Genomic DNA, 15,556 nt, shown 5'->3' with positions numbered 1-15,556 from the left:
GTAGTTAAAGGAAAAGGGGCTGTGAAACACGTGCAAGTTCATAAATCCCCAGATGATTTGAACGTTACAATGTGGCATACGCAAAAACTAGACTCTGAATACACAGAGGCGCTTGACAAGGTCACCCCAGCAAAGATAACAGTGTCTTATGTGTATTCAGATGTCCACACTACCTCAGCAGCGGCAGAGATACTGCCAGACTCTGTAAAAGGGTTGTACAAATTGTACGGCACACCGCATATTCCATTATGCAAAGAAAAAAAAAAAAAAAATCTGGATTGGAATGAAGCGGAAAAATTGGTGGATAGAGGGGAAGAGGTCAGAGATTGGGTGGCGACTGGGTTAAACACATGATATACAGTAGCTCCTCCACAAAATTGACCAAAAAAGGCCCTGTTTTGGACAGTGACTATGCAATCAGGAATACACATGTTAGAGGAAGAAGGATGAAACCTCTTTCTCACAGAGGAGGAGGAAGATTTGCTAAAACCAGTCCCCACCGAACTCTGGTCTAAGGGACCCTGTGATGTTGGATTAATTAAAGGGGCAGCACCCGTTATAATAAAACCTAAAACTGAACACCGACCTAGGATAAAACAATACCACAGCTTAAAGTTATGTCAAATATCTATCATTGTCATTAGTTTAATACTATAAGTATGAACATTGCTTCACATGTTTGGCACTATGCAGTGCCTGGTATTGAATGAGGTGTGTGATGAGCAGAGGTGGAAAGAGTACAGAAAATGTGTACTCAAGTAAAAGTACCTATCTAAAAATCTACTCAAGTAAAAGTAAAAAGTACTTCACTTAAAATGTAATTTGAGTAAAAGTTACTTAGTTACTTTTAATTAGCTTTCCTCTTGAGAATGTCATGTTTATTTTCTTGAATATCGTCCTCCATAACCTCTATCTCTTGCTTGGCACCAGCCATCATCCAATACATTGATACAAGAGAGTAAAATAGTGGAAATGCTGTGTGCCATCCTGCACAAACTTTCATTTCCGGCGGATTGTGTCATTATTGTGCATTGCATTTTGTCTCTCAGTCATTTTTTTGTTTACTCAGTACTCAGGCCAGGTTCCAGTGTAATTGAGTAAAGTACTTGGGTCAAAATGTACTCAAGTACAAGTAAAAGTATTAATTTAAAAAATTACTTAAAAAGTACAAAGTATTCATAAAAGCTACTCAAGTACAATACTTGAGTAAAAGTAATTAGTTACTTTCCACCCCTGGTGATGAGACATGTCAAGGTTTTCTACTTGCTTTTAAAAGTTTGAATTTGGGGACGTTGGGATCCTTATATTTTCATTTGTTTGATTTACAAAGGAAGAGACAGTTGTCTCTCTGTATTTTCATTTCATTACTGTTTTGAATTGTTTGGTTTGTTATTTTCGGGTAAACCATATGTGTTACCGTGCCATACTTAGAATTAATCTGTGTAAGGGTCTTGAAACACCCTTTTCTTTCCTGTGTGAAGATAAGTAGGCCTACCTGTAGACCAGTGGTTCCCAACCTATGGGTCAGGACCCCCCTTATGGGTCGCCAAAGATCCAACGGGGGTCGCGGAGCCCTCTTGATTTTAAGGGGTTTCGTTTTAAATATATATAGCCCATGTTGAATAAAAGACAAAGCATTTAACTAATAAATGCATAGACGAAACAAATTGTAAGTGCTACATTAAACATTTATTCTATATTTGACCAAAGACGAATTGAGGAATAAAATAACTAAAATAAGTTATCGCAGGAAACGGAGGGCATCTTGTGACTCCGTCTCGTGCGGGCGCTCGCGTGGTTGGGTCACCAAAGCTTAACATAGTAAAAACATGGGTCCCCTAAGAAAAAGGTTGGGAACCACCGCTGTACACTAACAATGAATCTGAGATTGAAACTTCATACAAACAAAGATTCAAAAGTTAAGATTAAAATTAAGTGTTTGCACAAGGCAAATAGTGAAAGGTTGGTCTAATTTTATCATGTTTTTAGACAAAAATGTATCATGTCATTTTTTCTTTCTCTTTCAAACCATGCGACGTTTGACCTAAAGTTAGACAAGGTCTGACCTTTATACCGTAGGTAAAGGGTCTGTCTGGTTGTTTCATTTTTCTTTTAAATTGATGGAGCCATGGGCTAAGTCATGTCTCAACAGGAGGGATATAAGCATATACTACTTATGGTTTTAATTCCTATTCAATTTTTTTATGTAGAACATGTATAGTGTGTGCAAGGCACAATGCTCAAGGTAACCTAAGACCTCAGAGGGGGAAATTCCCTAAACCTGAATATCCGTTTCAACATATCCACAAATATTATTGGATTCTCAAATTACTAAAAAACAAAACAAACAAAAAACACCCTATCTTATTTGTTGTAACGATGTGAGCAGTAAGATGCTTTGTGGTGCCAGATTGTTAATTGTGTGTAGTGTTTTGATGGTAGGTGTTCCCATACTTTGTGTTCCACTCCCTATTTTTGAATGTACTGACATTATTGGCAGGAGTTGGGCTAGGCCCTAAATCATCATGACCTCATGACAGAAGGACAGTGAGGACTGCATGCCAATATGTTTTAGTTCTGTTACAGAGGGATTTATGCAGACCTAACTACTATGTGAGGCCAGCTAATACTATGATTAAAGTAATTTTGTACTGCATGCTTAATGTTATGCTTCTCTGCCTATTATGTCCATCTGTGCATTTTCAGGGCTACATTGGATGCAGTAACCATATTTTTTCAGTCTGCGTTTATGGCCTATTCAGTAATGGACTGTACTCTAAACGTGAGCCACAATAGTCAGATATGACCAGAGTCGGTTTCATGTTATACTTTTGGGATTAAGTAATTTTCTTTTCATAATTTTGCTGTGATCTTGATAATTGTTGTTCTCCCGGAATGTAGTGCTATCTATTTTATTTTGAGTATAGATTATGAGACAATGGTCGGTCTGTCTTGGGTTTTGTTTTGTCACCACTAACAAAACGTTTTTTTGTTTCTTTTCTATTATAATGCTCTCTACTCTGTTACAGCTGCGCACCTCCTCCACACTACTGACTGTGTGTGGATGAGTTGACTGAGAGCTTCTGTCTTTAAGCAAATGTTTGAAGAAGCCTGCCTTGATATATGTACCTATGAAATGGAGGGTGTGGGGAGATGTTTGGCAGAATTTTCATTTTTGGTTTATTCATTTTTGATTTTTTCTTTTTCAGAGTTTGATGCAGACAGGTATTTTGTGTGGACAATTACTGTGCTCAAAGTCTGTTTCGGAAATTACTTCAGTCTTATTGAGTCATGTGGATGGCACATATCTCAAACAGGAGAGATATTTTAGGATTAATCAGTGCATCAAACAAATGTGTGTATAGGGCACATGTTAAATGAAACATTGTTCTGAAACTTCACCCCTAACCTAACCTGAAACATTCATTTACAACAATGCTGATTTGGCTGATACACTGACTATGATAAATGTCTATGTGTAGAGTACTTTTCTCTGTTCTTGTTCATCTCGACAGGAAAAGGTCCTGCCAAAATCAAGGCTTAGGCCAGTAATTGGATGTTCATCAAAGTGCTGTCAGACGCACGTTAAGACTGTCCAAACCAAGTGCTGAGCCCACTGTCGTGAGGGTTACGATACATCTCTTGCACGGCAATCTAGGGAGACTTGGCGTGGACAGACCCTCCCAGTTGCTGTGGGTGGGGGTGGACCTGTCATCAAAAAGGGATTGAATGTTTACATTCCGTCCGTCTCAGTGCTGCTGGGGTGAACAAGGCGTTGCCCTCACCTTTACAGGGTTAACTTTCCCAAAGCCAATGGTGGAAGCAAGCTTGAGACTGTGTTTTTCCTTACAAACTGGAGACGAAAAAGGTGCTGGACATTTTCTATGGACATGGACTCTGTGAGTGGATACGGATCCCAGGATAATTGACACACACACGGATGGTGGGGTGAGTGTTGCCTGTGCCTGCCAGGGGCACTGCCAGGGATGTTGGGCCCCATGGGAGATTCAACTTTTGGGCCCCCTTGGGGGCCCCTCTCAGTGCTTGGGCCCTTGGAATCTGTGCTGCTTTCCCCCCCTAGCGGCCCCCATGGTACCTGCACCTGTCATACATTGCTTATGTGTGTTTAAACTTCATTAGCACCTGTCATACATTGCTTATGTGTGTTTAAACTTCATTAGGAGAACAAGAAAATGATTTCTATTTCTTCAGTTATGTGTATGTTCGAAACATAGGAATGATTTCTATTTCTTCCTAACTTTACGTGATTAGAATGACACCATAAAAGTTTTAACTGTGCTATACCCATTTAAAAATCTGTATTTTTGTGTGTTTATGGATAATGCCCTTATGAATGTATTATGGGTTTATGAATTTTGTTTGTTATGGAGTGGATTAATGCAGAGGTATCATGTTTGGCAACTGCGAGATAGTGCAAATTGAATAACAGGAGGGAAATGTTGGAGTAATGTACATAAGGTATTCACTTTGTCTAACTCTTGTCCCCAGGCTTTAAGTCAGGGCATATGTATGTGCGTATATTCTGAATGTGTCATTGTTTTCGCTCTGTGCCTGCAGGCCAGAGAAAGAGAGAGAGAGAGAGAGCAGGAATGTTCTTCAACTGTAGCAAACACTCTCTCATTAGGCGAGGAGAAAAGGACAAGGTCACATTCAGTCTGTTTCAGCTAAATAACAAGATATTCTGCTAAGAAATATGCTACTGTGTAAACTGGTATTCTGCTAAGAAATATGCTACTGTGTAAACTGGTTTCAACTGGTTTAGCTAATTACCCCTCCCCTTAGACCAATTGAAACCGAAATTGTAACTAGGGCTTTCCTTCAATAAAACGTAAGGAGAAGGAGGCTGTTTTCAGAGTGATCTTGGACATTGTAACTGAAAGCAGTCTCCTGGTCACCCTCCTTGCAAGTATTGAATTTAACTCAAGTTCTCTGTGACTCTTCTGTACAGGTTATTAGAGATAAATGTTGGTAGCTTAAACCTAACAGCACACAATTACATACTGATGTAATTCAATTTGTGCAGTGCGAGTGCTGTTTAGTGCACCATAATCTGTAATTGTGAAATAGATGCAAATATCCCAAAGTGATTTTTGCTCTCTGGCACGCACATTGTGTTTGTGCAAAATAGTCAGCAATGGGGATGCACACGGTGGAATTTGGGTCAAAGTACAGATTTGTATTAAGCCTCCTCCATATGTATGTCTCTCTTTCCCTCTCATTCTCTCTCCTTCTCTCTCTCTCTCTCTCTCTCTCTCTCTCTCTCTCTCTCTCTCTCTCTCTCTCTCTCTCTCTCTCTCTCTCTCTCTCCTTCTATCTCCTACTCTGTGCAAGCAGTGGCAGTGGCGGTTGTGGAATATGCTCAGAATAGCGTGGCATAATTGAGCTTTGCATTGCGCAGGGGAAATTGGTTACATATTGAAGCCGTATTGCGTTTGAAAATCGGAAAGCAGGAGGAGAGTTTAAATAAATCAAAATTCTGAAAGAAGGGATGTGGAAATATGGGAACAGAGTACACACACACACATGCACACGCACACACACACACACACACACACTTGCAGACAATCTCACAATGAGACACTTCCATTTGCAGGAGACTCAGGAAAGGCCGAGCAAAATGATGGAAGCAGCTATCAGTGTGATGGAAATGAATCGGTGAAATAAGTATTGTGACGCACGAACGCACCCACACACACCCACACACACACACACACACACACACACACACACACACACACACACACACACACACACACACACACACACACACACACACACACACACACACACACACACACACACACACAGGTGAGCTGTTTTGGGGCATCTAAGGTCCCAGCCTGTGATGGAGAGCATGCACAGACCAATTAACACCGTCATTGAGAGCAAAAGTTTTGAGTCAACACACTGAAGCTCCCAGTAAAGGAAAAAAGTATGTGATATTTTTGGAAACCGTGATGAGCTGCAACTGATTATATACTTTTTCAGGAATCAGAATCATTATTAACTTAATGATATACTAGTCATGCTTTTGTACAAATTCATCTCATCTCGATTGTATAAATGCACATAGGCCTAGTGTGAATTAATATTTCTATTCTATTCTATTAAATATTAAAACCTATTGAAATCTATCAATTTTTTTCATTACATCATCTCTTTGACTCTGTCTTTGGCTATGCCCTTGGCTTTGACTAAGTACGGTATATGTCCAAAGTCCGGTGGGTTATTTGAGGGGAAACAGAGGCACTCTGGTTTCTGAAGAGTCTGGTTTTGGCTGATGTAAAAGGTAAATAAACTGGACTTGTTATGCAGAGAGCGCCACTATCATCAAAGCTGACACTCACAAAGCCGGCCACTTCACTCCTCTGCTCTCCTCTCCTACACTTCTTCACCTCTCCTCCTCTGATACTCTCTAACAAAACAAAATCCCCGTCCTCTGCCCTTTATCTTCTGCACGTCTCTCCTCTCTTTCCTTACATCCATCCCTCCCCCCTTTCTCACCAGTTTTTTGTATTGATCGTTGTTTCCCTCTCACCCCTCTCTCTTCCACCTTCACCTCTCCCTTCCACTATACCATTCCACTCCATCATCCCACCATCCCAGCACACTTGCCAACTTCAGTTCACTTCACTTGCCCCAGAGTTGGGGCCCCATTCATTCTACTGTATGTATTGGGTGGGGGGCCCTTTCAGATGACTTTATCCTGGGCCCGGTCAAAGCTGTCAGCGGCCCTGCATACACAAACTCACCTGCCACAACACCTAGATGTGTACACATGTACACACATCAACCCATCAGACTTCAGAAGAAACTGATTCTCATCATCTCGCCATTTAAAATCATGAAAGAAAAGCTTTGTCATCATGTTTTTCCTTCTCTATCTGATATAAAGCATCATTGTCTCTCACCTGCTCTCCCTCCATATCTCTCTATCCTTTTCTGTTTACCCCATGCAGCGGAGTACAACACTCTCACTTTCTCTCATTCATTCCTTTGTCTGTTAATTTATTTCTCTCTCATTCTACCTTTCCCTCTCCCCCCCTCTCTCTCTTTCTCTCTCTTTCCTTGCTTCACTTTTGTCTTTTGCTTATTAGTATGAAAATCGCTCGCTGAGAGTAGCGGTGGACGCAGACGTTGACTTTTTGAAGTCTCTTCCTCCTGATGAGGCGAGCCCAAGGTCGCCATTGTGGAGCGTAATTAGCCTCGACCAATTACTGGGCTGTGGAGGAGAGAGAGACAGAGAGAGAAAGAGAGAGAGAGAGACGGGGCCCCAACTGACCGTCCGCCGCCCGTACACTGCCCTCCATGAGCACTAGCACCAGAGGAGAGAACCAGGAACCAGCTGACACACACAAATGCACACGTGAAGACACATATTGTATTACAGATTACAGACATGAGAAAAGGGGTTTCACCAGGACGTGCTGTGGGAAAGAGTGTGGGCATGATTAAGTAGCCATTTTGAAGAGATGGTCAGAGGCTAATATGGAAGACCTGGTGTACAGTGCATTTCCTAACTGAAAATGATTAAATTATCCTCAATGTATTAATGTAAGTGCACAGCCGAGGCTAACAAATGAGCAGACGAACAGGCAACACTTTGACACACGCACACACACACACACACACACACACACACACACACACACACACACACACACACACACACACACACACACACACACACACACACACACACACACACACACACACACACACACACACAGAGTACCAGAGCCTGATCCTGGGGTCTTGGTTAATTACTGGACTGCATTAGTGGAGTTGGCAGAGGCTGCTGCAGCGTGTTGCTGGGCAGAGGGCCAGGAGGACAGAACCCAGAACAGGTCTCATTGTTTGATCTCTTTGTGATGGAGGCTAATGCTTCCTCTGCCACGGCCAAATTTCAGGTATTGGCAGCTCCCACTGTGTGTGCTTGTTGTGCATGTGTGTGTATGTTTTTGAGTGTGTGCGTGTTCATGTAAATGTCCATGCATGAATACAATTGAGACATGCTGTAGATACTTACAATAAATACTTTGTTAGTCAAGCCAGAAGAAGAAGTATGTACAGTAGAATAACGCAGAATCAGAATGAGAGAAGCGGACAGAGAGAGACTGATCCATGCATGGGAATTTATTTATTGTGGCTCATGTATGTCAAGCGTCCCATGTATATAATCCCATTATACATGTGTCATATGCTTACGTATGCTCCAGTTCATGACTGTCAGGACTTGTAAGTACTTGCATGCAAATAGGACTTTCACAGGAGCTGATTGACACTTTTTGAGATACGCAGATTCACACACAGCTCAACCGTCCTGACTGACACCCATCCCTACGCACATACACACATGCACACACGCATGCATGCATGTACACGTATACACGGGCGCACGCATGCACGCACGTGTACACACACACACACACACACACACACACACACACACACACACACACACACACACACACACACACACACACACACACACACACACACACACACACACACACACACACACACACACACACTAAGAACCAGGCACACACCACACAAACAGACCAAAACGACAATGTGCCTATATACGCCTGTTATTATGTGCAATGAAAAAGCTCCCTTTAACATCCATTCACTGAACTGGCACCTTTTATTCTAGGCTGATTACAGTTGCACTGAATAAATGAATTCATTTGAATACAGTATGCTATTCCCTGCCCTGGGGCCCTGATCTTGGCATGGCTCATAAGCCTCCAGTGGGCTCAGCGGCAGGAAGAAGTTCATCCCTCAATGAACACATGTCCTCCTTTTACTCCAAAGCACACATACTGTACACACAAAGGAACAATGTGTACAGTGGTATATATGTATATATGTTAGTAGATGCTGTATCACACACAAACATTTAGACTGATGTAGGCCTACATCCACGTCACACTTGTACAGCACAATGATATACAAAGCAGTTCACATATTGGTTGAACATATTTACAGTCAGTATGAGAATCCCTCAAACAGTATATGTCACTGTTCACAGTGGTGTGTTTTTGCCCTGTTCACACGAACCTATGTAATTGACATTATTGGTGCTGATGGTAGTTGCATCTCCTCTGTTTCATTCCGTTCTCTTTCTAGCATCTCTGCGTGACTCACTTCTGAACTTCTGTCTCTGCCCCTCTGCATGTGGGCCGATGACAGACGCCTGTCTATTGAAGCATACAAAGGCACATTAACTGTTGCCGATTATATTTAAAACGGGGTGCCTGTCGAAGCAGTATCTGGAAACAAATAGCCTCCGACAGTGTGTGTGTGTGTGTGTGTGTGTGTGTGTGTGTGTGTGTGTGTGTGTGTGTGTGTGTGTGTGTGTGTGTGTGTGCGTGTGTGTGTGTGTGTGTGTGTGTGTGTGTGTGTGTGTGTGTGTGTGTGTGTGTGTGTGCGTGTGTGTGAATAGTATGTTTGTGTTAGCTGGAAGCTGTGTGCAACTGCCGTCAGACAGTGCTTGTGTGTGTGTGCGTGTGTGTGTGTGTGCTTATGTGTGTGTGTGGCCATTAGATAATCATAACCAGCGAATAAAGCTGTCAAATACAGATACAGGGCTCCAGGTTTGTGCGTGTGTAAGTGTAGGTGTCTCTCTCTCTCTCTCTCTCTCTCTCTCTCTCTCTCTCTCTCTCTCTCTCTCTCTCTCTCTGTCTCTGTGAGAATCGCTAGGCTGTGTGGCGAGAGCGATATGAGCGATAGAAGCGACAGAGTATATCCGTTAAAAGCAGAATGCAAGCGTTCCAACATTTCCATTGGCTGTGGCAGCTGTCGCCGAATTGCGTCATAGCTAATGTGCATAACATTGGCTGAAGTTCAACTACAAACTGTCACTCTAGTTGCGTGAATCGCTTTTGTTGCGTGACTCAATACAAAGTCAATTGCTTCCGTCGCTGGACTCGCTCATGTAGCGCTCGGTCTATTTGTGTGGTGTGTGTGTGTGTGTGTGTGTGTGTGTGTGTGTGTGTGTGTGTGTGTGTGTGTGTGTGTGTGTGTGTGTGTGTGTGTGTGTGTGTGTGTGTGTGTGTGTGTGTGTGTGTGTGTGTGTGTGTGCGTGTGCGTGCTTGTGTGTGTGTATGTGAGTGTGAGTGTGTGCATGTCTGAGTGCAAGAACATCTTTGCTTGTTAAAACTTTACAATTTGCACACAACATAATATGCATACGAGAAGGTGCTGGAAATGCATATACATCATATCTATCAGGTAGGAATAATTGCACCAGAATTAATGATATACTGTCCACTGAAAATACATGCTCAATAGGGGTTCCCCAGGGTTCCATTTTGGGCCCTTTATTGTTCAGTATGTATATAAATGATCTTCTCTCAGTTTGTCCTGATGTAAACATTCAAATGTATGCTGATGATACAGTGATATATGCATATGCAAAAACAAAACAACAAGCAGCATACAAACTCAATGCAGCATTGAGTAAGATAGCGGACTGGTTGGATAATTCTTGTTTGACACTTAATACGTCAAAAACAGTTTGCATGTATTTCACTATACGCAAAAAGACCGCTCAAGAGCCAGACATATTTGTTAGAAAGACTCAAGGTAGAAGAGGATTTTAAATACCTAGGGGTCATTGTTGACTCCCATTTAAGTTTAAAAAAACATAATAAGGTCAATGGTCGATTTAAAATGAACCTCGTACATTTTAAGATAATTAGGAATCAGTTGACCACAGAGGCAGCTAAACTTTACTTCCACTCAATGATTTAACTCACATGCCATATTGCTTGACCACCTGGTCCCAAGCGAATACAACTGCCCTGTCACTGATTCGCAAATCCTATAAAAAAGGCTCTTAAAATTCTTGACAAAAAATCTAATTTATACAATCACTGTCCCATCATACAGAAGTATGGTTTATTTAGTCTGGACAATTTTATTTCATTGTATTTCTTTTTCAAACTGCTGTTTATTTTTTAAAATTGTAAATGATCTTGCTCTTAAGAAATTTGTGATTCTGAGTAGCGCAGAAAACAACACAAAAGCATCATCTAGAGGAGACTTATCAAGTGTGTTTAGAAGTACCACTTTTGGTCAAAGTCCCTTCTCTGTAAAAACTACAGGGCTATGGAACAGTATTCCTGTAGGTATTAGGCAAAGCAACACACTCAGTAGTTTTAAATCAGGTCTCAAGAAATGGCTAAAAACAAGGCAGCAATGTTAACATTTTTAGTAATTTATCTTATGTTTAACTAGATATGCCTTTTTGGCCATGCAAAGTTGTGGGCCTATAGGCCTATTTGCACATTGGGCACCTTTTAAGTGTATTATCAAATTCTTGTATTAATATTTATTTTAATCCTTTTTTGTTTTTATCTGAACACCAATTCCTGTCCAGGGACTACAGATGAAAATTAGTCATGTGGCTATAATCTGGCTCAATTGTATATTGTGCACTGATCCTGCTAAATAAACAATAAATGAAATGAAATGAAATGCAACCACTGCCAGGCCCATCCATCATCACCATCTCTCCTCCACTGTGATACATGTCATCAGCTGACCTCTCACACACATTAACACCAGCAGACAGATGTTTAGCTGCGGTATCTGATTGCAGCCCTTTTCTATCCAAGGATAAACTCATCTTTTATTTAGCCACAAGCACTCAGCACTCAAGGTAATTTTAAATATCAATATCAGCCAGTACAGTGTGTATTATCCGCTGGGAAGGGTGGAGTATTCTGTTGCTTGGTGTGTGTGTGTGTGTGTGTGTGTGTGTGTGTGTGTGTGTGTGTGTGTGTGTGTGTGTGTGTGTGTGTGTGTGTGTGTGTGTGTGTGTGTGTGTCAGTGTTGTGTTTGTCAGAAGGGTATTTAAGACATGTTAGTTTACTGTAACTAATGGAGTGGGGGTGATGGCATCATGATGTGTGGAGGCCTAAATGCATGTTCATGCTCTATTGATTGAATAAACAGCCTGTCTGTGATATCAGAGAGCAAATCAATGAAGATGCACTTTAGTCTTAAATAAAAAGAACACTGCAAACATTTTTTTTCTCCACCCCATGCCGCATGCGCGCGCACACACACACACACACACACACACACACACACACACACACACACACACACACACACACACACACACACACACACACACACACACACACACACACACACACACACACAGTTCCTCAGCCATACCCTCATGCTACTTTGTAAAGTTAAGACTGTAAAGTTAAATTTAATGCATTTACATAGTAGCCCCTTTTTATTAGGTTGGCACACACTATTTTTAAGACTCATTGGCTTACTGCCACACTGCCTTCAACGGCCGCTTCCAAAGGTTTTTCACTCCATGCAGCGATTAGGGTTGTGAAAGGCTGACTGAAAAGCCTAGGCTACGTAAAAAGTAGAGATGCCCCAGATCCTGATTTTTAGGTAATTGCCGGATACCGGATCCACTGCTTAAGATCCTGCCGGATCCGGATAGTCTGAAAAACCCTATTATCCTGCCGGATCCGGAACCGGATCTTGGATCCTGTACATCTCTAGAAATTAGCATCAACGTTTGCATCACAGATTTACAAAATATTCAGGAAAAATACCAGCGTTGCATGGGGCTTCCATCATAACCGTAATATTGACAGTAAATGTTGTGGATAGGCCTACCAGAGAAGAAAAACAACAACCATAATAATCATAATCATGAATAGGCCTACATGAAGGGTTCTTCAAAGCTCCAAAGGGTCATTGATCATTGAAGGTTCTCTGCAGAACCCTGTTCATGAGGTTTTATCAGAGAACCTTTAGGGGTTCCCCGGCAGTGGCAGGTTTCTTCAGGGAAATTTTATTTAATTTTACAGTGTATTTTATTTTACAACTCCTCTAGCATGAAGTATAATGTGAAAAAAAAGTGTAAAAAAATTACAAACTGGATCCATTGTCACGTCCATGTGTGGGGTAAACAGCACAAAGGCTTGTGTGCATCACCTGGTGACTGATCATGCTGTGATGAGAAGACTACAGATCACGCAGCCCAGATAGGACTCTGGCTGTGCAAGCAGCACTCTACTTTACTCTCATTAGTGCACTGCTCACACACACAGACAAAGACAAAGACAAAGGCAAAGATAAAGGCAACAGCACGCTTGCATGCATGCGCCCGCACACACGCAAACACACACTCACACGCAGACACACACTCACACGCAGACACACGCGCGCACACACGCACACACACACACACACACACTCTCTCTCTCTCTCTCTCTCTCTCTCTCTCTCTCTCTCTCTCTCTCTCTCTCTCTCTCTCTCTCTCTCTCTCTCTCTCTCTCTCTCACACACACACACACATGTCTCTCCACTAAGCTTCCCTGGCTGTTTGATTTACTCTTAAGCAAGCATGGGATAGCTGCACTGTGCTCTGACCTACTGTGCTGCTACCGCGTGTGTGTGTGTGTGTTTGTGTGTGTGTTTGTGTGTGTTTGTGTGTGTGTGTGTGTGTGTGTGTGTGTGTGTGTGTGCGTGCGTGCGTGTGCACGAACACGCCATAGAAGCTTAATGGCTGCCACCCCCGTGGTTAATAGGAGAGAGCTGAAGGCAGGGCCTTGAGAGGTCTGCCACAGGGAAAGCCTCATTTGTTTAAAATGGTCTCCCTTGAGTCACAAGGAAAGAAAGAAAATATAATTTACTTGAGTTCATATACTGCAGTGTGTGTGTGTGTGTGTGCGTGCGCAGTCTGCGCACGTGTGAAAAGTGTCATTTAATGTTGAATGTGCGTCTACATTCTGACACTACACACATTCTCATGCGTGAATGTGTGTGTCTGAATGTGTGTGTATACGTACACATGTGTTTGTAAAGGTTTGTCAGTTTTATTGGCATTCTCACCATGAGATTTCATCATGCACTGTTTTCTGTTGACTCCTGGCAGTTTGTTCAAAATCCTCCCCCATTCAAACGTGTGTATTTATCGGCAAATATATCTTCCTAATGGCATTTGCCGTGCAAAACATAAAGACTGTAGCCTGCGGAGTGCTCGGTAGAGAGAGACCATGAGACAGAAGCCATTATTAATTGGATTTCCTGAATGTGTGACTGGAGATTTTCCTCTAAAGCAGCAGTCATAACAGTCCAGAGTGGATCACCTGATAAAGCGTTCAGAGACCCCACCCACTTTCTCCAACTTCTGATTTTGTGTCTCAGTTAATGCTCTCTTTCTCTTTTTCTTTCTTCCCCTTACTCACCCAACTTCTGTCTTGTTTTCTCCCATCACTCTCTGTTCCCAGTCTGTGTCTATTGCTGTTTTGCTCTATCATTGGTTGTCTTGCTCTGTCTCTGTCTCTGTCTCTGTCTCTGTCTCTGTCTCTCTCTCTCTCTCTCTCTCTCTCTCTCTCTCTCTCTCTCTCTCTCTCTCTCTCTCTCTCTCTCTTCTTTACCATGACGCTCAATACCAATAACTCCTGATGATGGCAGCCATTAATAGGCTACTATATAATAACACCAGAGTACACCACAGCACATTTCCTCACAAATGAAATGGAAAACATTGGATGGATAGGCATACAGTAACTCTGTGTGTGTATCATTGTGTGTCCAACTGCAGTCCGAGTCCCTGGAGCCACACAAAACAAAGCCAGGGCAAGAAATAAGAAATTACAAAACAATTGAAAAAAAAATCTGAATAGAGTAATCCATGTGTGACACTGCATGACTTCCATCCGTGTTGCTGAAATGGATGGAGCTATATTCGCCTTTTGTCACCACAATCCCGGCAGTGGAGTTCTGATGGAAGCGGTGGGGGTTCTCATGTTCTAAGTGTTTGTGTTCCACTGTGGCAGGCCCAAGCGGAAGCCGCCATCTCTTATGATGCCATATGACTGCTCCTTCATCATTTCATATCCCCGGTGTGCAGCATGCCGTCGAGTCGTGGGGAGAAGAACAGTTGTGTTGGATATGAATCTATGAACCGCTTTATTGTTATGCCAGAAAACCACATTGTGTTGATTTGACTTCAGAGAGATAAAAAAGAGGAGATAAAGAGAGGGGGAGAAACAGACAGATAGAAAGATAATAGAGAGTGATAGGGCAATGACGACACAGACACAGATAGCAAATGCAACAGCCCTGTTTGAAGTACATGAACATGTATAAACATGTCATGTCAATCGAGAGAATTGAATGGATAATTGGAAAAAAATGTAAAAAGGCACAGAGAGCGACAGCGAGACTTAATATAAAAATGGATGAGAACAAAGAGCGGGGAACGGATGACGAAAATGAGATGCGTGAGTTTCAATAATGACCTCCTATTCTGAGATAATAGGCCTACATCATAAGGAAACCTATGGAAATAATATGGAAAGCTTCAACACAGAAGCCTTGTCATGTTAGTTAAGCCTTTGAATCAGTGAAGATGTGTGGAGAAGAAATAAGAAGGTAGCCTGGTAAGAGGCAGTATGGAGGTAAGAGGTAAGAGGCAGTATGAAGACAATGTGAGGTCTCTTCTCATCTTGCTGAGTTGGATGTGTGTGTGTGTGTG

The sequence above is a fragment of the Engraulis encrasicolus genome, chromosome 23 (assembly GCF_034702125.1).
Source record: "Engraulis encrasicolus isolate BLACKSEA-1 chromosome 23, IST_EnEncr_1.0, whole genome shotgun sequence".
Classification (NCBI taxonomy): domain Eukaryota; kingdom Metazoa; phylum Chordata; class Actinopteri; order Clupeiformes; family Engraulidae; genus Engraulis; species Engraulis encrasicolus.
Note: the sequence above shows the minus strand (reverse complement) of the source record.